The 27,415-nt window shown below is 40.2% G+C and overlaps 1 long non-coding RNA gene across 2 annotated transcripts in view; it reads right to left on the bottom strand.

Annotated features, from left to right (window-relative positions):
- Positions 1-6,270: 6,270 nt before the first annotated feature.
- LOC134175173 (uncharacterized) overlaps positions 6,271-27,415 on the bottom strand; it is a 34,695-nt gene continuing 13,550 nt past the window's right edge. Inside the window, exons 1-4 of one of the 2 annotated variants that reach the window (XR_009968910.1) lie at positions 25,213-27,076; positions 12,634-12,805; positions 11,779-11,890; positions 6,271-6,677 (exon numbers count right to left, since the gene is read on the bottom strand). This is a non-coding gene — a long non-coding RNA (uncharacterized LOC134175173). Of the gene's footprint in view, positions 6,678-11,778; positions 11,891-12,633; positions 12,806-25,212; positions 27,077-27,415 lie in introns of those variants that run through there. The other variant, XR_009968909.1, reaches the window with a different exon arrangement.

The raw sequence follows: 27,415 nt of genomic DNA, 5'->3' as shown, positions 1-27,415 counted from the left end.
AAAAGAGAGCAAATGGGTTTCCAAGGCTCTGCTCTGATGAATTTCACTTCTAAAAGTGGCTTTAGTGGTCCATGGAGTCTGTGTGGGGTGTCTTCCCTGGAACAAAATCCAACTTCATGGATGTGCAAGCTGGAAAACTACTGATGAATTACTGACTTTGCCCCTAAAAAAGTCAGAGTGACGGCAGTCAGCGTGAAGGCTGGGACAAGTACTGATCACAAGAATGTTTGTTATAGGGACACCATGCAGAAAGCAAGAAGTAAAGGCAGGCAAACCCTGTTGCTAAAATCCCAAGAGCATCTCCAGTTCGCACCTGGTGAACATCCAGGGCCTCATTCCAAACTTTGCTCTTCAGGTAATGCTGGTGCATTTCTCTCTTATCAGAGAGAAATCAATATTATTCACCCAGGTACATCTTGCAGAATCCTTTCCCCCAGGCAGATGTAGAAACCTGTTGTTTCATTGCACAATGAAAAGGTGGCAGGAGAAGAATTTTATGCTTTCTGGTTTCATCTGACATATCTCCGTATCAGCTCACTGCAGATTTCTAAGATACACAGTGACTGCAAACCCAGCAAAAACACTGCCTTGTGGGTTGTATTTGGAGAGAATATGATTATTTTTTTGTAGTTAAAAAAAACAAAAAAAAAGAAAAGTGATTTTTGTATCTGCTGTATCCTGCCTTTGGATAACTCCACAATCCAGGGAGTGGAACACAAGAGCAAATGTTGGGAGGTTTAGGATCTACGTGGCCTTACCAGTGCCCTGTCTTGGGCATGTCTGGCTGTGAATGCTGATCTTGGCTGGCAGTATCAGAGCAGCTCTGAACAGGCTGTGTGTCTACATCGTCTAGTGCTGTACCTTGCAGAGATACTAATTGGGTCCTGGAAGCAATATAGGTATGGCAGTATGTTGCTGTGTCAAGCTAATTAGTGGTGCTTCTAACGAGTACAGGTGCAGTAGCAGGTTGACATGGCACTGGCACTCCCTGCTCAGTGCTAGCCTGGCTGCTTCTGCCTAGAGCTCTGCACAATGGCATAGCTGTTACCTTTCTCACACCGGGAAGCACTGCTAATCTCTCTGGGAAAAACTTATGTGGATTTGAAGCGAGTGGAAGATTTTGTTATATACATATATGTAATGCCTTAGATTACCCATCTGTGAAGTTGGGCATAACAAAATGCATCTGCCTTTGCAAACCACTGAAAATCTACAAATGAAAAGTGCTGCATGATGCCAGTGTTATCTTTTAATTCTTATTCTTTATTATAATTCTTTTCCTTACTATACAACATATGTGCTGAGACAGAGGTCATGAATTTCAATCTGCCAAATCAAAAAAAAAAAAAAGTAAGGTAGGAAAACGTCGGAAGGAGAAGTAAAAAGCCACTGAGCACTGAACAAAATATGAGCTGAATTTGTATTATTTATACAGTTTTGTATTCTGCCTACTGCTGAGCACATGAAAGTTGAATATTCCCTGTGCTTTAGAACAGGGAAAAGTAACAGCAGAAACTGAAGGAGGATGGTTGGAAGTGCAGGTGGAAGAATAATTTATAATGGATAATTTATTCAACAAATTTTTCCCTCTCATCTCTTCAGAAATTATTCTAAAACAGATTGCTGTTTTCTCAAATTCACTTGTTATGTGGAATTATTTACTGAACAATTCTTTTAAGTTGTTTGTGAATTTAAATTGTCGAATGGTGGTATGCTTTTGATTTGATAAAAAAAGCTCCACAGAGCCCACTTTGTTGACCTGACTGGAGGGATGCTGCCTTCTCTGGTCCCCATCTGGTTCCACAGAGCTCCACGAAGGCTTGAGTTCTTCTCCAGTGGAGCATCTTCGCAGAGAGGAGCTAAATGAGCATGTTTGGCACCAAGTCCAAATTTCTGACCATGTTGTTTCTTAATGTTCTGCCAAACCAGGGGTGAAAATGCTCTTTTAACCCTTCATGACAGTGACCTGAAAAGTCTTCTGCCTGAAAGATTGTTTATTTTTCCAGCCATTTCATCTGCTCTGACAGAAGTGTAATCTCCGTTTCCCCAGCCTGTGCCTTTCTGAAGCCCTTTAGCTTCTGCAGCCACAGCCACACCATTTCTGATCACTCTTTTCTCCTTCATCAGGTCTTTCTGCTTACCATGAATAATGGTTTGTGAGGTTTCTGATACCCTTGGGGAACTAGATACTGGTTTGAGTTGCGTGTAGGAGCTACTGAGCATGCTGATCCTGGAGAAAGCATTTGAATAAGAAGTTTTTCCTCCTTGTCAACTGAACTAAAGTTGTTCCTTCCCTTATGGTACAATATGAGGAGAAGATGCTGTAGCGGAGGCACTAGCCATGTGGCTAGCCCACTTGCCAGGTGGATATTTTGTCACCATGCCATCAGCACTCATGTCCCCTTCCCCTAGAAACAAGAACAGTTGTGCCTGTGCAGGCCTGAGGGTGAACTTGATTTTCAGCAGTGGTAGGGAGGGATAGAAAGCTTTCCCTGTGTATGTGCGTTAATGATCTGTCTGCAGAATGTGCCAGTTGCTTTCCTTTGCGTAGGTTGGTAAGAGATCAATTAGAACAAGAAAGTTCACAGACCACTTAAGAAGCAATATTCCCCTTTTATCTCATCTCCTTTTCAGGTTTCTACCCTTTTACAGCTGTGTGGCTGCTGTGCTAAATGCTAATGTGAAAGTACTTTATCCAGTGCCAAGCAGACATTCTTGTGGAAATGAATTCTCCCTTCTCACATTAGTCTCCTACTTTCTCACTTCTCTACCTGGTTGATAGGATCCTCCCTTGGGATTTAGGGGCAATCCTTGAGGTACTTGGCCAGCCACCCACATCAGAGCAGGTTTGCTGCAGTCACTTAATTTAGGCAAGGAATTAAATAGTCTTTTTTTGATCACAAAAAGGTGTAAGTGCCTGGTATTCTATCAGCAGCTTAAATGACTGAATAGACTTTGCTGGATAAAATATTCGTCAGGGTTTTTTTTTGTGTTTTGTTTTGTTTTGTTTTTCTCATTTCAGTCATTCACATTGGTTTGTGATTTCCCCCTGCCCTTTAAAACTAGCTCTTCTTGGTGATTATTGGTCTAATTGTATCTAGTCTATTTAGGTTCTTATATTGAGCTCATTGCTGTGGTGTCTGAACATCAGATCAATGCCGTGTAATTACAGTCACACAGAGCACAATCAACAATTATCAGTGATCAGTTTTCAGATCTTGCAACAAAGAAATGCTATCTGAGACATTGCTGCAGGATTTCAGATTTCCAAATATTTGCACTTCTAATTAAGCAGATGGAAGACCTGCTGGTAATGAGAAAGCAGGTTTCAGAACTTCTTCCATAGCTAATTTCTGCCCAGACCAAAATAAATTATGCTGCAACAATTCTTTTCCAAGGTAAATAACACACCACTTGGCAAAGTGCCTCACGACAACAAAAAAACCCAGAGAAGTGTTTAAAGGTATTGCACTCAGTGGGAGATTTTCACACCACAGTAATAAATGCAACACAGCAAAAACCTACAGCTAGCGGAAGGGAATGCTTTCTTATCTAACTGTTCTGGAGGATATTTGCTGATCAATCCTATGAAAGGATGATATGCTTCTGTGTGTGTCCAGGGGATGAAATAACAAGCCTGAAGGCAATAATGCTCTCATATCATGTTTGAGAATTTTACAAATACAGCATGAGGCTCTGTGACTCAGTCTGAATGGAATTTTTCTTAGCACATGAATTTTACATGATATTTCGATACTCCCTCTTTTGGGCACTTTTCCTAACACAGTGCAGTGTTAGTTTTTTGGTGCTTTTTTATCATATTAGTAAATACCGTGACAGTTTGTGAAATGTGTGAGGAAAGCAAGCAAACCTGAAAATTTGAAAATTACAAGCACATTTGATTTGTCTCTATTTTTTTTATTACTACAAACTTTCCAAGGTTTTTGTTTGTTTGGTTGGTTGTTTTTTTTGTCTTTTTGTTTTGTTTTGTTGTTTAGAAGGTAAAAATTAAAAGCACCAAAGAAAATATAGAGCTTAGTGCAGTCTTCACATAAGTTTTGGGGTTTGTTTTCCATTTTTTAATTATTTTTTTTGTGCTCTGTCCTTAACATTTCAATTTTGCCGCTGGCTAAACAAATACCCTCATGTTCCAGATTAATTAAAAAAAAAAAAAAATCAAATAAATACCCTTTTTTTTTTTTTAGCAACAACAAAAAAGCATTCCTTTTTGTTGTTTCCAAATCTCTAAAAGCAACAATTCTTGTCATTATAAAATTTCCATATAGAAAACTCGTATGCATGTGGGGGTGTAATAGCACAATCTGATATTCTTGCAACACCAGTTTTCTATAAATAGGGAAATCTGTTATTTATCACTGGAACTATTCATTAAAATTAAAAAAAAAACAAAAAACACCACTATGGGCATCTGTTCCTAGATCTTTAGTTGACTGACAGTTTTTAATCCCTTTAGCTAATGCTAAGTTGAACTTGCTGGAATCTCATCCTTTTCAAGGGATCTTTTCCACTTGGTCCTAATGTGTTGTTATGCCCTTTCTCATGATCTTTGGAAATTTATTTGTTTTTTAAAGTTTGACTCCTAGAGTCAGGTGAGTACATGAAAATTGCAGCATTCATTAAAAAAATAAAGGTTTTCACTGGACAGAAGAAAGCTGAAAATGAGACTCAAGACTTCAAAAGGATTTTAAGGAGAATACTTTTTTTTTTTTTTCAAAAAGACATAACTTTTAAGCCATTTTCATGACTTTACAGAGTCTGGTCAAAGTTTTTTGAATATTTGGATTTTGTAACAATTTTAATAACATGCTATTTTTATATTTGCAGTACTGTTGAAATCTTACTGATCTATGCCATAGCATTACATTTTTTTAGCTCTTTAGGATAGGGGCTACATCACTTAAGCATGTTTACCACCCTGTTGTTTTAAGCTTAAAGCATCCACTCTTGGCAATGAAGGTATGTAAGGTCAATGTGCATTGGACACCTATGTGTTTGCATTTGTACTTCATCTCCACATCTTAAATCCTTATATTAATATTTTGTCTGGGATTTTCATTACTTTTGTCTCAAAAGAATATCCAATATCTCACCCAGTGGAGCAGCACTTACGTGACAGACAAATCCAGGTGAAAACTAGCAAAATGTTAAAGATTATTTTGATACCCTGCAATTATTTGTCACCTCTTGATACCTTTAAGGCTTCCATCCAACATTTGTCCTTTTAGTTCCTATAGTGAAGGTATCTAAAACTGCCTGGACTAATGCTGGTATTCACTGGTATGAATCTGCAGACAGACAGGGAGAGAATTTGTCCCTCTGCCTCTCTCCTGCTGATTTACGTGGATGGGGGTTTGATCACTTTCTGTTGTCAGCATTTGTTTTCTTTTCTACTTGAGGCATATCTTATGTGTAGAGTAATAAATAACGTAATTCCAGCTCTTATGGCTTCAGATGGCACAGTGCCCTCTGCTCGAACTCCTTGGAGAGAGAAACACTCCAGCTTACCGTCAGAGTTTCATTTGCAAGCTTTACTTTGCCTTAGCCTTATTTTAAAAATTTCAAAGCTTTGCCTCCACAAATCAGGTTAAACTGTACATTACAAGGGAACTGCTTGACCTTGAAGCAATCCTTTTTTGAGGCAGAGGTGATGAAGAGGTTGGCAGGCGGGATTTATTGTGCTCTGAGGAATGCAGAGGAAGCACATGAACATAAATATACAGAGAAACAGGAGCGGGAACCGCAGATAGATCTGGCAGATAAAACTTGGGCCTGTACCTGTAACTAGGTCAAAAGTGTGATGGTATCATCTCCAATGGAAGTACAATTCAAAACCTTGTTTGGATGGTATATGATGCCAGACAAGCTTCATTGGACAGATAAAACATTATCACCATTATTCTGGTAAGACTGCAGAGTAAGTAGGATACTCAACATATATTATAGGCTTGAGAGGTCTGGGGCAAAATGTGTAAGGTAACTGGGAATAATGCACAAAAAACACTCTTACTGTACAGTGTCAGAGCTGTGAGGGGCTGCTGGATAAATGACTTAAAATGCTGTTCACTGAGGCTGGTGGCAGGGTTACATACCTACTGAAGAATACGTAGATGTGACATATCTGGCCTTACTGGTTCTCTTCTTACCTTACCCTAGTTCTAGCTCCTCAAAGCAAGAGGAAGAAAAGAGAAGCAGAAAGGGTTGGATGTTGTTAGCTGGTAGTCTAACCATAAGAAAACCAAGTATGGTCACAGTGGCCTACATTCATAAAAAAGGTGAGACTCTCCTTGTTAAGGGTAAATGGGAGATGTGCTAGCATGCACATTTAGGAAAAGAACCTGTATTTGCTGGATATGATTTTCCAGTGTATTCCCTGGACTGATTATCTGGCATTACTGTGATCAACTCTTTCAGTGAGTGCTCTAGGACTTTCTTGTTAGGATGTACGCAGTGAAAGTCAGAATTCTTTTTTTCATTTTTCCAGTAAGTTCTCACTTTTTAATAAGCTCTTGCCAGGTAGAAACCCCAAATAAGCTCCCCCCATTTCCATCCTGATTCCACCTCCATGTGCTGACAGCCCACCTCTGCTTTCTGCAAATCTTTGTCCCTCTTTGGTCTACAGCTCTGTCATCCTGTTTTCAAGGTCTTCAAGTCTTCAGCTGGCCCAGAGAGAAAGGGGAACAAAAAAGCATGCTGAAAACATTGAAAGAGAGGACTAGAGGAAAGAAATGAAGGGAGATGAGTAGGCGTGGGAAAAAGAGACAGAACAAGCACAGCTGAGGAGTCAGAACAGACTACATGTTTATTTTCTTTTAAAAGGTAAGTAAGTGGTTATGTTTTGAAAGGCTCCTGCTGTTGTTCTTTCCAGCAGTAAAGCCTTTTATATGAGGGTTTTTTTCATTTTCCTGAATCTTTTTTTCTTTTAAAGGAAAAATATAAACTATTTAAAGGTTTTGGATGTGACCTTTCAGAACATGGCTGTTGGATTTTTGGACCCTTGGATGATAGTGTCTTATTATGTACATATTTGCATAATGAGTTAATTAGGCATAATATGTGGTTAAAATTATCTACACTGCACTCTTTTTATAGAAAGTCAGCACAGTTTTCTGCTAAATTGTCTCCTTAGACACCCTCTTGGGGGCCTGTTAGGATTCCCTGCCTGCTTTCAGATGTCACTAACTTCTGGCGATTAATTTCTGAGCTCTAATACATTATATATGCAGTTTATACATATAAACACCTCTTACTCTGTAATTTTAGGATTATGTAATAATCTAATTTTATATTTATTAAAAAAGAGGGAACAAGAAATTCAAGCCTCCATGATTACAATGAAGAATTTGATAATGTCATCAAAATCCAACGTGTACAAAAATTAAAGAAAACAAACAAAGAAACCAACCACCCACCCATCTTTGCTATTAATGGTGCCCTGCACATAATGTCTCCTGTTAGTTCCTATGACAGTAATGTTTTCTGTCCTTCCCATTTGGAGGTGCAATGCCACTGTAAGTGACATTCAACCTCATGAAGTTGTTTCTTACATCTATCCCCAATCTTGATATCAACCTAACATCTATTACTGTAGACCTGTGGTCCTCAGGGTTCTCCATATTGATACTCTTATTTTCCTCAAGCATGGTGAGGTTGATTTCTGATACTGTGTTCACTGGCCAAGAGAGGATGCAACTGATTGCCTAATCTTTCGTATTAACTCTGCCCTTTGAAGCTGGCCCTGCTTTGAGCAGAATACTAGGCCACAGACCTCTGGAGACCCCTTCATACCTCCTTTATTCTAGAAGTATTTTGCCATTTGTCCTGTGGTGTGACAGTGAATGTTGATGCTCCAGCCATTTCAGCAATGGATTATAGGAATCAGACAGCAGACCTAGCTTCTCTGAACCAGAGCTAAAGCTTCTATATCACACTTCCTTGTTCCTCTTAAGCATGGTGGTCTTTTTTTTTACCTTGGAACTCAACCTAGAACAGCAGATTTTATTACCTTTTCAGATATTCAGGCTTATTTCATGTTTCTGATGACTTATGCAGACATATTCCAACATCTCCCTTATGGCATTGCATTCCCAGTACTCTCTGTGCCATGACTTTACATTACATGCACCTGTTATCATATTGCTTGCTCCAGGTGATGTTAAAGGAGAGCTGTGAGTAAGAGGAAATAACTTTAGATGTGTGACCCTTCTTCTTCCTGATCATACACCTTGATAATTTCCTACCATCCCTTTCTCCCACAGGCATGTAAAGCTCCTCTTGAAAGCACTGGCCACTGCCCAAGACAAGATGCTAGACTAGGTGGAGTGACAGCCTAATACATTTAATCAAGATGTAGGTAAGAACTGAATCCAAAGTAGAATTTAGAAAGCAGCCCTTAGGGCACATTTGCTGGTTTTTTTTCTCTATTAAAATGCAGAGAAGAAAAAACTGCTTATAGTTAATTCTTAGTGTCCTCAGTGTTGTGCACAGCAGGAGGAATAAATGACTAGTAGCCAATGCCAGTATGTGCCACAGAAGGACACAAGCACAAGTCTACATGTTGATTTATACAGCAACCACTTTCCATAGGCCACTCCTCTGGCCTCAGAACCAATTGTGGATGAATCATGTTGTTTCAACACAGTGAAATAATTAAAAAAAATATAAATTGGATTACAGTTTTCTTTAAACACTATATCCTTGTAGTTATTAGCTCCAAACCTGGAACACATGTACATCTTCTAAATGAAATCATATAGACAAAAGCACTGGCTGTCGAACAATAATCTATAGCTGCATAAAATTAAAGTATTTTCCATTCACCTTTGCATAAGTTACATTATGCCAACTTTAATTCACAGGCCCTTTATGGACAGATTAAAAAGTATGGTCATTCAGCTGTAGAGTTAGTTGTTTAGACAACCATAGAAAAATTTAACAAGTGGGATAGGAAGAGATAAAATATCAGATATTCTGCAATGGCCATGAGGAAAATGGACGATTTTTTATATGCCTGCTATGTTTAATACAGTGTTCAAGATTTACAGATTTTACTCAACAAATTCTGACTGCTAGGTTTAGGATCAGGAGGTTCTTTCCTAAAAATGGCATGGCTACTGGGTGAAGCAAAGGCTTTCCACTTTTCTAAATGGGAAGAAATCCAAAGATGAAAAAGAGGTGTGAAAGGTGTATAAATTGGGTAATTCCATCAGAGTGCCTTGGGGAAGAGTACTCCATGGAGTTTCCATGGAAAGCAAATGCACTGTTGGCAGAATCAGCAAACAGTTGGACAATTTCTGACAAAAGTGTTTTTCATTAAAATGTGTAGATGGATTGAGACAGACATCTCCTGCAGAATTGCCCCACTTCTGATAAACTTCCAGTGCATAAGTTTCCCAACAACAGAGTGGAATTATTTTGTCTCTTTTTTGCACTGCGGTGATAGAAATGATTCTTCTTGCCCTCCTCAGCACACGTGCTATGAGGGCTCTTATCTGGTACAGGTTCCTGCTCTGCCTAATTCCCACCCCAGCTGTGAACTTGCGTTGTCAGGGTTCTATTTGATTAAAAGCAAGTCTTCTGCCATGGCAATTCCATGTTCCACTTCAAAAAGGTGGGAAGAAAGAAGTTCTATAGAACAGTGCTTATGCAGTGATGAATTTGAGTCCTTATTCTTGTTTCCTAGCTACTGCTATTATTATAGAAACCTAGGAGATTTCTGGTTTATCTCAGATATTCTTACCAGGCAGAAAAAGGATTTTTTTTTTGTCCATTAACACTTGACAAGTTCCAAAGACATGCTGATTGAACAGGATGTCCCAGTATCCCTTCCTCAGCCCTCTGTATAAAAGCATAATTATTCAAGAAAGCCTCTCTGTCCCCCTAGGTAAAGGGAGGGAAAGAGAATAATTTGACCATGTGGGTTTGCCTACACACATGCATCCCTGTAGTTGTTTGAAACTATTCAGAAAATCGTGTGCTTAAGAGAGATGGTGGTGTAGTATCGTCAACCGTATCACAGAGAGACAACCCAGAAGAGACAATTTTGAAGGAAAAAACTGTAAGTAAGAAAAGCAGTTTTGCAGAAATCAACATGGAAACAGAACCTGCTATAATCATTCTGAAAGGGACAGATGTTGGCATTCCACCCTCAGCTCGTCTGGCCTATTATATCTCTGAATGCTGAAGCTCACAATGCTTTTTTTCCTCCAATTTCAGAAGTGTCAGACAGGAAACACAGTGCCAGTGAAAAACCTTATACAGATCTCTTGTTAGCTAACTGTGGTGTTTTGTTCCACAGTAACATGTCTGCACAAGCCGTCATTGTGTCAGTCATAATTACCACCTATTCAGTGCCTCCCTTCAGGTTTTATCACCTTTGCAGTATTAAGCAGCCAGCTGCAGGAAGCAAAGTCGGCTGCCCTGGAGCAGCAACCGTCAGCCTCTGGGTTTCAGGGTATAATTGCTGCATGAACACAAACATCTCCCTCCTCCCTGCACAAAACACCCAATCCATTCCTTTCTTTGGCAGATATCAGAGCCCCATCAAATGCATGTTCTGCCCAGGATAGGAAAATAGACCCTATCTTCTGCAGGGGCAACTTAGCATGGACTGTATGGGGGGACTGTGCCACCACATACCACCATGTGAAAATGTGGCATTGTACTCCTGATTGGAAAGGGGCTCCACCTTTCCTGTAAGTCACTTTTTATCCCTTCTGTGAAAGACATGAGCTATTTCTGGCATGGAAGTCTAACCATAGCATCCTATATATCCCTCTGCTGTAGGAACTTCTCCAGAATAAAAATTTGGAGTACTCCTATCTAAACTTGATTTACTCTTCAAGACCTATGCTTTGGTGGAAGAACAGGTAGATGAGTCCTTGTCTGGGTCAGCCAGGCATTAAAAAAATGGAAATGCAAAACTAGGAGGCAGTTGCAGAGCATTACTATCAAGCTGGTGCATGGTTTCAAATGCCAATTCCCTTTCCTCTCTTCCCATCCCATTTACTGTGTTTTATAAGTTCATCTTTGGCTATATGTCTCAGACCAGCAGGCCTGCCAACGATCACATTGCATGCTGTTAACTGCTTATGACTTCTGGACAGGGTGCTGCTGTGATTGTCACATTCTTTCTCTTAAACGTATGGCGCATGGAGACACAAATTACTCCAGCAAGCAGCTTTCCATGATAGATTTTTGCATACCGATTGCAGATGCTGTTTGAAGCTTCTGAGATTGGTGTGGTCCAATCCTGGAAGCAGCGAAAAACCTGTATTCTGAGAATTACCTGGCATGCTGGGTTTCTTAGGCTCAATTAGGAAAGCCAAAGGTGCTGTCAGACTTTTCTCAATCTGATAGAAAGGCTACCAACATGGGGTAAGTATGTGTATCATGCTGGAGAGACAAGAATGACAATAAAAGCTTTAAAGTAGTGGGAGTAAGAAGTATTGAGAGGCTAACTGAGGAGGAAAAGCTATTTCATTTTAATCAGGAACAAGGCGGAACTTAGAGAATCAGAAGTCCTGCCTGATTAAGGTCCCCACGTTGTGATGTTTGTAACATATTTGTCGATACAGCATATTTGAGTAGGAAATTTTCTGAGGTCCTCCTTGCACGAGACATTCTGAGCTAACTTTGGGACCAAGTAGCTACAAGAAAACATGAAACTGTTGACTATTAAAACTAATATTCAATAAAACCAATGTTCAATAAAACCAATATTCAAAAAAAGTGAAAAGATAGCATAGAACCCTCAAACACCTGCAAATGTTCCTCCAAAGATGCACAATTCATTTATGTGCTGAGGGAAAGGGATGAAAAGTGCTCTTCTTTTCCTCTCTTCCTGTAAGTTGATTCTTCTTTGGTTTTGAGTCTGAATCAAAGAAAAACACATTGCATGACTTTCTTGCCACAAAATTCTGTACTGATATCCAACATTGACATAGCCTGATGAGGATAAACAGGATAATGATCATTGTCTCATCCTTTTGGTGAGGCAGAACATAGCATAAATTTGAAGCAGGGACAACCTGGAGGAGAAATAGGTTCTAATTTTGTAGAGATACATTGCACTCTTCATACTCACACATTTTTCATCAGACTTGCTGGACTTGAAAAGGTGCACGCAATACAGTAATAAAAGCATCCAACTTCACCAAACTCTTTAATGAAGAAGAGTTAATCATAAATCTTTAAGTAGAAAATCTGAGCAGCTGCTACACTTCACTAACTGCTGCTTTTACTTGTAATAGTATTTCATACTGGTCAACTGCACTGTAGTGCATTGACATAAGTAGCATTAGTTCTGGATCCACTGGAAGCTAGCTTGTGGGAAATCTCTAAAACTTCTTGGCATTTTAAGCTTCTGAAGTGCTGTGATCCACCAGGATGTGTTGCTGTATGGAAAGAGGTAGGTATGTAAATGGTCACCAATGACACTATTTTTCTTCATTTTCCTTGTCCTCTTGATGTACCTTCAGATTTCAAACTCTTTTCTTTCCTCAACTTCCTTGCTTACAACTGTATGTTTCTCTTGATTTCTTTGAAAAGTCCTTTAAACAAGTGCAGTTGAATTTCCTAATGTGACTGCAAAGAACCATTCCTGTCTCAATTTACCTCTTCACAGCTGGCTGGTCTCCTGCCATCAGTCCTATGCAAGTACAGTATTATCCCATTGTCCTACTTTGCTCCCAACAAGCTATGAGCTTGTTCATGAGTGTTATTTCTCTTGTGAAGTTAGTGGACCGGAGTAGGAATTCACTCAGTACATTGATAGAAGTGGAATGAACTGGAAAAGAAAAAATTAGTGATTAACAATTGCCAAGACGCCCAACTAATCTAAGTACATTTCATAGTTGAAACAACTTGAGCTAAGTATGGACTGGAATCCCAATTCTGAATAATCTGGAGATGTAGGAAAGCTCAAATCTAAATCAAGATTTTGTTATCTACTGTTTTCTTGAAACATATCAAATACAGTCAATGAAACAAAAAATACACGTAAAAGATCTCTAGCTTCTGTCATGGTACAGTAGGAAGCCGTAATTGAATATTTCCAAGGATCCTCTTAGCTGGTAGTTAATCTGGAGTAGGTGGGATACATACCAAGAGCAGTGTTATAGTCTCTGGATGAACAGAAACTGTTTGGAAACAGCTGCTTGTTAGTGAGCCAAACAAAACATGGACACTGTGGGCTTGATGGTGTGTCGTGGCCGTGTTTTCACTGAAAGCTCACCAGGATGCTGTGTTGGACAAATGCGCTCCCATAGTACACGTGGCAGGAAAGGTTTGGCCATATGGAGAGGTATTGATGTTTCTGTCACTGCCAAAAGCTGTACTAGATGCCCACAAAACATAAAGATGATTTGCTGCAGTCTAAGGGGCTTGTTAACTGTTGTACATAACATAATGAAAGCAAAAATGTTTTCCTTTGTCAGAAGGAGTGGTATTAAGAAAATGGTGGCAGTATTAAGTGAATGATGCAGTTACATAAGGAAGGAGCTATAGGAAGGCATTATCAACACTGCGGCCAAGATAGAGTAAGTACTTGCCACTGAACCTCTGCTCCCCCTATCTTCTCTGGGCATATCACCAGAAAGATCATGCCTATTGTCACTCTTACTATGAGTTATGTGACTCCCTCACTTTTGAACTGGGCTCTGACCTGTGATGCCCTCTGTGTCACTCACAGTTAAGCAGTAAGTGAGTGAATTTGTATCTGCAGGCACAGCAATGAAGACAGTGACCTGCCAGCTTTTCAATCCTACCCCCAATCAAAGAGGGATTTATTTCCTGATAGGAGTGTAAAATTTAAAGAAAATGGAGTTTAAGTCTTCAGATAGCTGCTGGACATCATCCTGACTCTAAACTTAACTGCACACCAGATAGGCAGATCCACCCCAGGTATCACTCCTGTGGTACCATTGCACAGCAGTTAACTTTCATCAGGGGCAGAAACTCCATTTTTAAACCTTTCACAATACATGGCAGGACTTTCCTGCTCAGCCAAAGCTGTCCAGGGAGCTGAAGGTAAAGTGGGATAATCCTCCCAGAGCCCAGGACTATGCCATTTCTTTATGCCCACCCCAGTGCCCTGAAGGGGGAGGTGGCTTGCCAGGAGAAAGCAAGAACACCTCACAGCCTCTCCATGTAGGTGGTATGAGTTTTCAGATTGATAGATATAAGCAACATATTGTTGCTTGGCCCCAGACTGCATTGTTGTGTGTGTTGATTTAGCCCAAGTGAGCTGCAGTTCCTCCAAATAAGTATGTTCACTGATGCTATGACTAAACTGCTGGTGAGCTATGCTCGCACATGTACAAATGCTGTGATTTTTGGTACCAGTTACATCTGCAGCATCTCTAGACGTCATCTATACTGGGCACTACATCTAAACTACACATGAAAGACATTTGTGAAGCCTGTTTTTAAAAGGCACTAGAACTTCAGCAATTGATTTCTGTGCTAACATCACTGGTTCAGTAAGGTATTTTAAAATGCTTAATCTAAATACTTAAGACAATAATAGCCACATGGAGAGAATCCAAAAATAGCACTGACAACTCATGTTAATACCAGTTCAAAAACCTTAAGCTCTAGATTGCATGTATACAGCTGTTTGGTGGCCACACCAGACGGGGCTGGTACCCAGACAGTGCAAGAAGCAGCCTGCAGGCAATATGATGCCATGGTTTTCCAGAAGTACAGCTTCCCATTGCTCTTATGTGTGTCTAGAAGCTTCTTGAGTAAGATCATGGACAGAAAAAGATATTTCCTCACAGCAGTTCACACAGGAAGCTTTAGATTGTGTTGCAGCCTGAGGGATGTTATTGGCATCCTCTGAGCCCTCCACAAAACAGCAGAAGGGAAAGACCTTGCTTGCCAGGAAGGCTAGCTGCTCTGAGGGGGAAAGTTGTCCTGAGGTGGGAATATTGCTTCTGGTGATTAAATTACTTCACCTAGAGCTTGATAGCATGACTCCACAGGGCACTGTGTAGGACCATGTGGATAGAGGTGTTTAGCAATGACAGTGTTTCTGAATCAGCAACCACCCACTAGTTTAATCCAAGGAACCTAATTTCCTTACTAGATATAAACACAACCCAAATCTGGTTAGAATCAGCTAGGTGAAGTCTGAGCTCTTTTCTTCAGCTCCATGGCATTTTCCTGTATTTCCCATAAAGCGGCTCAAATGTGGTACCTTTCCCAACCATTCCTGGTCTGGCAGTCATGCAAGAGATTTTCATGTGCTTGCAAAGCTTCCTTCTTCCATCTAGTTGGGAATATGAGGAAAACAGACTGTCTCAAAACAGACATCTACTTTCCATTCTGACCAAAACCACTGCATGGTGGGAAGATGGCATTTCCTCTGCTCACCTTAAAAGTGGCTTTTTGAGAGCTCTGCTTCTGCAGTGACTTGGATTCAGCTTGGCTGAATTTACTTCTATAAGTTGTTCAAAGCAGGAATCCTTTATAGATGAGAAACAAAACACAGAATTTCATTTGTGGGGATAGTTCAGCCCTGGGAACAGCAATACCTTGTTTCTGAACATCATGGGACAAGGACAACACTGCTCTTATTCAGAGACCAGGGCAGAAGGAGCATTAATGCTGATGTCAAAAATGGGAAACATTGGAATGGGAGCTCAGTTTCCTTCTCAAGCACTCAACGCCATGGGTCTAATGGACTGGTCAAAAAACAAGTCTCCCAAGCAAATCAAAAAGAAATTCGACCTAGTGCGATGGAACAAAGAAATTAAAACATTAAGTCTCACAAGCATTCAGTATCACAAGGTACAGTATCTAACAACAGCAAATACAGTCGTAAATATACCTTGGTTCTGACCTCCCATGGAGGTGTGAGCACAGCACAGGGACAATATTTAATTCTTCCTTGCTATTTTCTCTGACTTTGATTCACTGCAGTGTAATTTTGGAAGCTTAATGTAGTTTCATCAGCCATGGTTGCAGCTAGAAAACAGGGCAAGTTATCAGAAGATACACCAGGGAGACAACTAAAGGAAGTTTCATTTGGCACAAATTATCAGGAAATCCTCCCAAAATCAAGCCATCAAGGAAATGATGGAAGTACATGATTTCAATAAAAATGGACACATGCATATACCACAACACACACAAACACAAAAACACAGCCCCTTTCCATCCTCTGAAAGGCAGTTTGCTTTTTTATGGGGCTACTACAAGTATTATAATGTAACCTGGCTCCAGTCCAATCCTCTGCAACTGCTGGCAGCCATTTTATATCATCCCTGTTGTAAATTTCACTGTCCTGGGGATGTCTGTGCTTTGATTTTTATTTTGCCCTGATCCAAACCTGGCAGTCTGGTGCAGTTCAGGGGCTGCACCCACATCCGTTCGAGTGCAGCAGTTGGCACATCTGCCCCGAATGGGTCTTTACTATTTATTGCCTGTGCTGTGGGAGTCCCCAGCAGCTGCCTCCTGAGGAGGGCTGCGCTCCCAGGGAGCAGTTTGTGCTGCCAGCAGCTTCTACAGCAGAAGCAAGAGGCAACCCACGCCTGGGGACCAACAGGAGCAGTACATAGGGAAGTGGGGGTGTAAGGTGGAAATTACAAGTAACAAGTTTGTAATGTGATTGCCTGTGAGCATTGAAATGGCTTCAATTTTTTGTGGGGTCTTAGAGAGCTGAGTGCCCCCAGCCCTCCACACAGACACCAAGGTCACCTTGCAAGAGGTGCACTGTGGGGATCTGTCCCAACAGGCCCTGTCTTCATCTCCAGTTTGTCTGGATGTGTAATTTCTGGCACACCTCAGTGCATCTGATTGTTGTCACTATCAGAGCACGAGGACAAATTGCTGACAAAGATGGCCATGTAAAAATGCAATTGGGTGTAATAGCAGTGGGAATATTTCAAACAGCTTCCTGTTGTACATCTTCAAGAGAGATGAAGCACTTGTGCTTTATAATTGTGCAACCATATCACTGAATATGGATAGTGCTTACAAGTGCTGTGTAATGTGTCGACAACTCCGCACACATAAATATGTATTGTTTTTCAGGCACCACCCAGGCAAATAGAAACATGGAGTTTTAATTTTAATTTCTTTTGCAATGTCTGAGCAAACTGCTACAAGACTTGTAAAGAAAAGTGGGAGTCCTAATGACTTAACTGGCAATTCAAGACAAAGCACCTCAGATCTCTGAGCTCAGCTCCCTAAAACATTCCTATGTACTGCTCACATCCCACCAATTATTCACCTTTTTTTTTTTTTTTTTTTTACAGCTATTAGCTCTTGAACTCCCTGGTTTGTTCTTTACCTCTTCTGGGTGTCTTTTCAAAATTCAGATCATTCCAAAGTAAAAGCTTTAACCGTCCTTTAAACCAAGATTCCTCTTTCTTTCTGACATCAAGACTTCTCTCTTTGATAACTTCAAATGTTTCTCCCTCTCTGCAGTGAGTACTTAATTCTTACCAATGGTTTTGCTTTTCTATCTCACATAGCAGTAGCACCCTGAATGTTGTTTATCTGCTTTGGCCATTGCTGCCTTCTTTGCCTTTTTTTTTTTTTTCCACTTTCAACTAAATTGATAAAAACAACACCACTATCTGTTCAACATTGTTGTGTGGGATTTTGTTTTTTCTAATTATGTAAAAATACACTTGCTATTTAAACTCAATTAAAGCTTCCTTTATGTGTTAGCAGAGCTGCACAACGGAGGTTTTCATCCTGTGCTCTGACTGTGAAACAAATAAAAGCCAAGCTTTTGCATCTCATAACCTTGAAGTTCTCTGAGTAGTTTCACCTCCAGGGCTGGGTAACTGAATGTTTTCAAGCAGCTTAGAGAGAAAAATGGGGAGGAGGGGTTAGATGGAGGAAAAGGTGGCAGTAAACAAGAATATGATTTTGTATTTTCATGATTTAGGCTAAACTGAATAGTAGCAGCAGCAGCAGCCGTATTAGAGAGGAAAAAAAACGTGTACATATTTGATGGAATAGTTTTATAATTTAAAATACATATTGTATAAGACTTTAAATGTGAAAGGGTTAATGCATTTCTCATGCATCCCACATTTTGTTAGTGCTTTTCATTCCATACAAATGATATCTGAGTACTGACAGGCTGAAGGAAACATGCATTGAGCATGTTATCCATTGCAAGGGCATGGCTGAAGACATGGTATAACGTGGCAACTGTTGTAATGCTCTGCTTTGCTACACAGCATTTCAGGGTAGACCTGGGAGAGAGTTTTACTGTAAAAGCAAATGCGCTAGAATGGTAGTGAGTCATGAGTGGTAGTGAGCTATGCAGCCCTGCTGAGATCATGGGGCAGGAAGAATGTGATGCTCACGTTAAGCCATCACTACCCCCTCTACATACTCAGGGCTCTTCTACTACCACAAGTAGCCAAAACCCCCTTCACTTTCCAAATATTCTAACTACTGTGTCCTCTATCAATACATTGACTTTTCATACTGCCCTTACTCACTTACTCTATCAGTACCAAGTCAAAAAAGGTCTATCAATCACATCTATAATTACCAGTACTCCTTTCTCTACTACACAAGTTTACCTTAAAGGATGTTCTTCCAACAGTTGACCTTGTCTGACCTTGCTAAGCTTGCACTAGCTATAGAATTGCAGAAAAGTGCATGCAGAAGTCAGTAGAAGACAGCTTTTCAGAAAAAAAAAAGGGAAGTATTTACATCTTCTATGCAAAAAGTCCAACCCACACATGTAGATAGTCCCTGATTTGATAGGAGACTTATTTCTGACTTTGTAGAAGGAAGACTGTGGATTAGGAAAAAAAACAAAACCAAAACAAAGCAAAACAAAAAGCAGCATAAAAGAAATCAGATTTTGTTATATAGCTAAGCCAGGATGTTCTTTAATTATGCCATGTGTTAAGGGCTACATAGAATGGAAAGAATGTAGGTGCTCCTGGTAAGAGAACAGCAGTGAGATACTGCTTCATGATTGGTATAAACTCATAGCATGCTTCATGGGATTTACTGTCCTTGTTAAACAAAACCTCTTCTTGGCATTCATCATTTGAAATAATTCCTTCAGATTCCAAACCAAATTTTTAATGGCTGTCTTTTCATATTGAAGTTGGTGGAGGGTGGGTGTATACTATTAATCTTCTTTCCACAAAAAGTGGTTTTTTCCTCTTATGTTATGTGCCTACAGGATAGTGCAGTTACAGGTGTAATCTGCAAAATATCAGTTTGTAAGTGAAAAATTCAAGATGCACAATGGCACAAGGCTCTTCCTATGACTTTCAAACACAAGTCGACTCTTCAAAGAGCTAAAGAAGAAAGTGTGAACACTAGTAAGACAAACCGTTTGTCATTCACTTCAGTTTCAGATATACACACTGGAAATCACTGGCCAGTGAAATGTATGCTTTGTAGTCCAGGGTTCCTTGCTTACTGCTCTCTAGCACTTTCTGCATGTGAATAAGCGCCATTACATTCATTTACAGCTCTGGGACAAGAAGGTATTCTGAGGTTTATAAGATTTGTCTAATGTGCTGTGGCCAGTCTCTGGTTTCCTTCGGGAGTTCAGCACATTAGGATACCCAGTGAAACAAGGAATACATATAATAGTTGGAACTTACATGCAAACATGTAGGTTTCTAATTTAACTGACATGCGAGATGATGTGTGCTCACAGATAAAATGGCCAATCTCCCTCAGCAAAGACATCGTAATTGTTTCCCTTAAGTGCCATAGTCTGTGAGGTTTCACAGGAGGAAGAATGGGGTCCAGCCTTATTTTTGGTAATGACCCTGGCACAAAAAATAAAGATGTGCTAATGCATTTTCTTGCTGGTACGAGGCTGGGGGGCATTGTGAAGACAGAAAAGGTTTAAATGATAGCATAGAAGAAGCTGAAGACTTCAGTAGTCTGGCAGAAAGAAATAGGATGGCATTTATAGTTCAAAAAGAAGGATCATTTACTTTAGAAGTAAAACAGAAAAATTCTTATATAGGAGTTTATTGGTTACAGATGACAGAGGGGAAGAAAAACCTCTGTGCACTAGATAGTTTATTATGAGTACGTGATGTGATATAGCTATGGAAAGGCAAATGCTGTACCGGATGTCTCCCACAAAGTATTTCTGATAAGGAAGTGTAAGTTATCAACACTGTATCTGCTTTTCATGAATATGAATCTGAACCAGAGTCAGTGCATATCTCCTAGGATGATCAGGACTTGTAAAGCCCAGTTTGTGAGAGGAACCAAGCTGATTATGTATTGGATCAATTTGTGAAGTACATTTACACAATGCTCCTGCCCATTACTTCAAAAAATTGGCTCAGAGAGGAAAGAGACCCTCCCCAAACCTTTTTTCTTTTAATGGTACTGACCTTATGTTCGATCAGAGATCTTGGCTATGTTCTTAACTTGCTGATTAGCTTGGATGTTGTTTTAAATAAACTGGTAGTGTTTGCATATACCAGCTCTGGCAAGACCCTTGTTTCTGAAGAAGTAGCTGTACATGCTTCACAACCTGGGATGCACTTGGCAGCCTGCTGACCTGTGCCCAGACCCCTCCCCAGGCTGCTCTGTCTGGTGCCACTGCAGTGGGGCTCTCTCCCAGCCAAGTGCAGTCCAGCAGGGTGGCTCTTGGTTATGAGAAACTCAAGTTGCTCTGTCACAACCTTACACGTCCAGGACAAACACTCTAACATAGCCAGGATGAGTCCAAGCCTCAGAGGCAAACGACAAAAACAGTGCTAATGACATATTTTTCCTATACTAAACCCAGTAAGTCTGCACTGAAGTCAATGCCCAGCACTTGTAGACTGGAGGAAGAAGAGGAAAAAAGGAAAGCACTATCATTAAAGCCACACATCTGTGAAATGCTGTGATACTGCAGTGATGACCTCAGAATTAAGACAGGCTAAATTGATACCTGTCCTTCAATAGTGGGTATTGTGTGTGACTTATGTTGAGTGCAAAGCACAGTGTAAAATCTTACCCCTGTAAAGGTAAGATAGGAAGGATGATTATTATCTTCAAACCATTTAATCTGTATTTAGTGAGTGATGATTATAAAGGCTGTCCATTCAGTAATGAGATTCAGACTCCCTTAGTTAATTGATATATAGCAGATAGTATTGAAAGAGATCCTCTTCAGTTCAATTCACCTTTATACTACAGTTGTACTAAGCATTCATATACCACAAAAAAATCATTTTGTTTGAATTTGCTTGTAAATTTTCAATGAGAGGAGAAGGTGGGCTTGGGGACTTTGTTGGAAGCGATAGTGTTTTTTAAGACACATGACTGTAAACCTTTATATCACAACCTACTGTGATGCTGTGGTCTCAAGGTACTCCCCTAGCAGAAAAAATGCAAGCTCATCATATTCTGATTCTAGCATGAGGTTCACTAGGAAGAATGAATTCTTAGACTTTCTAAGAGCACAGAGCATGTGGCAGGAATAAAAAACAAAAGGAAAGAGTAACAAGACATTTTCTCTTGTAAACCTCACTCACTTGTAGGCTGAATATTTACACTTGAGTTTTCTCTCCCTGCACATATGAATGAAGAACTTAACATGAACAAAAGTGAAGGTGATTGAGAGTACTTCATGCTAATGGCTGGTATTTATGTGCAGATGACACCTGCTAGATGCTAAAATGATATTAATATTGCTTCACTTTTCCCAGCTCCAACTCCACTCACTCACCATCCTTTAGCCTGTGTCTGCAGGACACGAGCTGCAGATTATCAAATGGTCCTCCACTCTCTGAGGGAAAGCTATGAATTCTCTGAGGTATGAAGGGGTACCAGAGGCTTTTTCTTCTGACATAATTGTAAAACTGTAGTCAAATTTAGCTAAATATCCAATTTTTGAAAATATTTTGTTTTGCTTATGCCATGAAACGACTGCCCAGAGATGCCATTTGCCCTGAGCAGGCTTTATCCCAGGACCTCAGAACAGTTGCCCCAGCAGATGATGTGACTCGGGACACAGAGACTGCAAGCAAAGAGCAGTCCCATTGCTGTGCCTGTTGCTTGTGCCCTGGCATCAAATGGGTTGAAGAAATAGCCACTGTTTAATAGACCTAGATGAGAGCTTCAGCTGTCTGGGTAGCAGAAGTATTAGGTATCGGAGAGCAAGCTTGGGACAGACTTGAAGAGAAAGGGGCACAAGTGAGTCTATACCCATGAGCACATATGCACTCCCATGAAAATATGAAGCAAGCTCAAGGTACTGCAGCCTTAGTTTTCCTTTCTTTTTCTAATACCTGTGAAGCTCGCTAGCACCCTTATATGCCTCTTTTCTGTCCTGTGCCTGTGTCACAGAGGAACAGCTGCCTACTGCTTTCAGGCACCCCACTAGTTCCAGGGATGGAGGCTAGTGTAGGAATATTGCTTCATTAATATGGTGCCAGGGGATGGAAATTCACTTCTTCTTCTCACCTCTCCTCTCTAAAAAACTGCGCACTGAAAATAAATTAAATTAAAAGGAACATGAAGATTGAGAAAAATGAATTACTTCAAATTAGCAAATACAGTTCTGAAAGTTGTTAAACCTTAGATCAGCCTCTTTTGGTGCATGCTTTCCAATGCTGCTTTCATTTATGTCATGACAAGGAATCTAAAACTGCTACCTTAGCAGCAGAAAAGGGCTTAGTGGAGCCACAGTCACCTTTATATTCTTGCTGACAGTGGATCATTGGATTCAGCCAGCTGAAATCCCCTGTAGAAGCTGAAACTTCTGTAAAAGGAACCTTTCTTGTGCTTCAAACAAGGGAAAAAATGTCGAGGCTGTTGTAGTTTCAGGCACAAAATTTTGACAGGGAGAACTGCATCAAATTTTTCTAAAATTCTGCTGACCTGGTTCTTAGTCCTTCCCAGGAAATCAAATTGTATATAACATTTTTTCCCCTCCAGGGGTTTAAAATTGTTCAGTTAACATTTTTTAGCATGTTTTCTTTTTAATTCCTTCCTGTTCCCAGCAAAGCAGGCAGAGTTAATGAAGTTCTCCATGTCCTGTGGAAAAAGCTATCAGAGATTATGTTTTCTTTCTTAGATTCTCTGGAATTACAGCATTGTCTGAGGGTGTTCAATAAGCTCACAGCCCAGTGTGCTAAATGCTATGAAGACACAGCACAGATTGCCCTTTGCTAAGGGGTGCTCATCTTCTCCACCTCATGAGCTGTAACTTCCTTACTCACAAGATACTATAAAAGGATTTCTAATATAAATAATGCATCATCCTAAGCTAAAATATAATCAGCAGAAATGAATGTGAATATTAATGCATGCGACATGCATGTTCTTCTCTATTAGCTGTCTAAAGCTGTCCCATTTTGCCGAGATCTCACTGGCCCACACTTTCCCCTGCACCACAGAATCAGGGATGAATTGCTGTGATCAAAGCAGTCTTAATCACAATACATACACACCACCTTGGGAGTTATACTGGAGAACATGGAATATGGATGCTCTCCTTCACCTCCTTACTCAGCACTTGCATTGTTTGCACCCACTTTATATATACGACAAAATCCCTTCAAGACTGGGGAAATTCACCCAGGTTACCATCTCTACCAAAGAAAGAGCAGGATCACTTTGTGCGATGTTGGTTGAATGAATGCTGGATCCAACTGCACTTACATCACTGTCCTTATGCCAAAGGAAAAAACTATGCCGCTGAAAGGCAGATCCTCCTGGGACCCTGACCTTCACTGTTCAGAGGACATATTACTCTAGTTGCAGCAAGAGTGTCAAACACAACCTGTTTAGTTTGGTTGTGTGAAAAGCTGGCTTTATATAAAAACTATGGACAGAATACAACAAAACAACTGAAAATAAGGATCATGGTTTTAATACATGTGTATGAACATTTCCACAGACTTGCACAGCATCAGCCTTGAGTGGAAAAATCACCATGCCAGACATTTTGTGTAAACTGCCCAATTTGTTGCTCTCCCATTCCTCACACAATCATAAAGCCTATTACCTCCCCAAGGCCATAATCATGATGCTGATGGTCAGAAAATTTTGTAGGATGAAATGAAAGCCCTACAGTAAAAAACAAAGCTAAGGTTGGGGATTCATGACAATAAATCTGGGGCAAAGTCATTCTACCTGTGGCTGTAATTATTATCTGAAAAAGCAGAACGAACTCAGGCATTCAGAGGGAAAGTCTTAAAAAGCTCTAGCACTGTTATTAAAAGACCCAAACAGTATTTCACCTAAGAGATAAAACTATCTACTTATTCAAATACCATGTCACCCTACCACTGTAGATTGATTATGTACAAGCATCTATCACCGCTGCTAGTTAAATACAAAAATAATGTTCAGCCCCTGAAAGAAAAGGACTCCCTTTTTTTCAGTTTAACATGCTACTCAGAGAGAGATCTTCTAACAATGCTGAATAAGGTGAGAATGCAAATCTCACCTAATTTGTGGCTAGAGCTAAACCTAAGTTGGGGTTTACAGTCGATATTCTTCCTCTCATGTCCTCAGACTTCCTAAATTAGCAAAGACAGAGAATATCAGAAACATACGGGATGCCAACCAGGACATAATCAGCAAAATATGGGACATTCTGAGCATACAAGGCAGATGATCACTCAGAAAGATGTTGAACTCCTTATGCCTATTCATCTATCTACTTGAATGAAAGGAATGGAGGAGGAAGGGGGATGACTGTTAGGAAGGGGGGAGGGAGTCTAGGTATGATTAACAATAGGTGTGAGACAGGAAGAACTAGATTAAACTGATCCATATGCAAATGGTCTGAGTCTGATTGCATCAAACCATGCACAGTTTAATGAGTATGGTAAGATGCCTTTATCTCTGCTTGGATATGTTCCGAAAAAAAGGACTGCTCCAAGATAAAACACAGTTTAATAAGAAGGTTTTTCATTGTGGGGTCTATCTGCATTTGCATTTCTCTCTCAGCCACAGAGCTTTCCTCAACCTCCATTCCTTTTCAAGAGATTAGTCAGTAAGCACTTATGTATTGTTGACGCACACCTCAGGGCATTGCATACTTAACAAGCCTGTTTTAGCCTGGTCCTTCATAACCTGGATTAGACATTTCAAAATGAAGAATAAGTGGCAAACTCTTATTTCTCTGCTTATCTACTGAGCACTCTTTGCCCTTCTGCTATTTTGAAGCTTTGTAAAATCTTTTGGTATTCATACACTGATACAGAGACAGAATTTAGCTTGGGTACTTACAGCATTGTGGGCCAGACTCAGAACTGCATCACTGCTGTGAGATGGTGATAAATCCTGCTTCTCTGGAGCTAATCTGATTTTATACTATAGTAGCTGAAGTCTAGCCCTCTATTCCAAAAGTGTGTGTTGGTTTCTTCCAAGTGACTGCCTTTGTACACCGAACATGGTAGCTAGGCACTTCCTCAGCTTCACCTGTCTTAGGCTCTACTTACTGTTACACGTGCAGGTGAAATAAAATAGAGGAAAGCCTTTTTCTCCTTGTGCAAGCAAGATAGCGGGATTATCTCCAAGGCTTTCAGGGAGACCACAGGAAAGACAATGCACTGGTCTCTGCTCAGACTCCAGCAGCCATATGGTAAATACTAGCCTTCTCATCCAAGTATGATTAAGGTTGTAGTTAGCAAACTAAATCAGAGCAAGCTGCGAGTACCTTATTTTTACTCCAAGGCATAGCAAGTGATGTAAATTCCTTGAAGAGCAAGACCTTGAAGAGGTCTGACCCAACTAGCACATTCTTTAGAGGCCATCTATGGATACTGTGTTCTTTCTCACTCAGGGAAAAATTCTCCTATTCGTGTGCTGTGCTCTTCTCTGAAGCCTATGTGCACACTAACACCTGTAATCACACACTGCATATTTACACAAGTAATCATTTTGTTGCGGACAGAAAATATTTCAGTCTCCAAGTGCTGATACTTAATATTAACCCTCCCACTAATGGAAGTAAATAAATACCACTGGCCATTCACATGTCTTCATGAGGAAGAAATCCCTTTTTACAGCAACTATAACTTGTTTGTGCAACAAGTACCTGTTGAACTAGGCTGATTAACAATCTACCTTCTCCATCTCAGCTTCAACAGATCATCTTTATTCTTATATCATGAAATTAAGACATTTTAACAGAAACAAGGCACTTGAACAAAAGCATTTCCATTGAATTCAACAGAAATAATCATGCACTTCAGTGCTTTGCGGATTGGGAATCCAAACCTGTTATTGCGTATTCCATCATTATCAACATGACTGCTTCTTTTCCATCACTGAGCTTCTTCATGTTATTAGGAATTTCTGGGTTTATATTCCTTTGACTACAGTGTATGTTTACATAATATATTTCAATTACTTTGATTTGAGTTTCAGTTCTGTCCCTTTAGCTTTCTTGACGCTGAGGTGTCTTTCACCACTCAACCATGTATGTAAATACCACATCTACATGTTTTTTAAATACCTCCAGGGATAGTGACTCAAACACTTCCCTGGGCACCCTCTTCCAATGCCTGACAAGCCTTTCAGTGAAGAAAGTTTTCCTCATGCCCAGCAATGGTGGACATGATTCTTCAGGTGGCACTGCCAAAGGCCTGCTGGGCCTCATTTGAAGGAAGCATATTTAAGGTCAGATTTGAAAGAGAAGAATGCAGCTTTGTGAGTGTGACATGGAGCGTAAGTGAAATCACAGAGGCAGGTGCTGAGAAATTTAATGAATGGCAGATGGAGGCTGGCACCACCACAGCTATCTGAGGCAGGGTATAGGGTTGCTGTAAGAGATTGTGCAGACATCTCAGGCACAGTTCCAACCTGCTTTGATTAAGTGGTCAGATGTCTCTTGTAAATCTTTGCTCTTCTTAGGCTTGATCTGGATTGGTATAAACACATGAGTTCACACTGGCATCCTTTCTCAGGTGTGTATCACAAGTAACAAATGCATCATCTTGCAGTGAAACACTTGGGCTGAAGTTCTTACCCCTTTGTAAGCCCCTAGTTCACCTCTGGTTTCAGTGACATCAAAATCCATGATTCAGTTCTAATAATTTTTGCCTTTTCACCTAGGTGGTCATCCCAGTTACAGTGGCAGCCTGTTACTTCCCTTTCCTCACAGGTGAGAAGGGCGAGTCTGGTTTCAGTCAGGTCTCTTAGCAGCTATTAAACATGACTATTAACATCCTTACAGTTCTTTCAGTTATCCAGGTTACATTTTCCCTTTATAAACAGGGGCACTGCCATTCACTATCAATCCAGAGCTAGCATGAGAGTTTAAAACCTTGGTAGCTTTTTCAGTGCCAGTTGTGGAATATATCTGATGACTGTGGTCTACAATGAGTAATGACTTCTTGCACTCTGCCTATGAACTAATGGTGAGAAGGAAAACTGTCATAAACGTCTGCTGTTAATGCCATTAGAGTTTTGCTTCTACGTTATATGT

The sequence above is a fragment of the Pezoporus occidentalis genome, unplaced genomic scaffold (genome assembly GCF_034315485.1).
Source record: "Pezoporus occidentalis ecotype Australia unplaced genomic scaffold, CSIRO_AGI_Poc_V1 ctg67, whole genome shotgun sequence".
Classification (NCBI taxonomy): domain Eukaryota; kingdom Metazoa; phylum Chordata; class Aves; order Psittaciformes; family Psittacidae; genus Pezoporus; species Pezoporus occidentalis.
The sequence above is the reverse complement of the archived record's forward strand: the minus strand, read 5'-3'. Positions and strand labels throughout refer to the sequence as shown.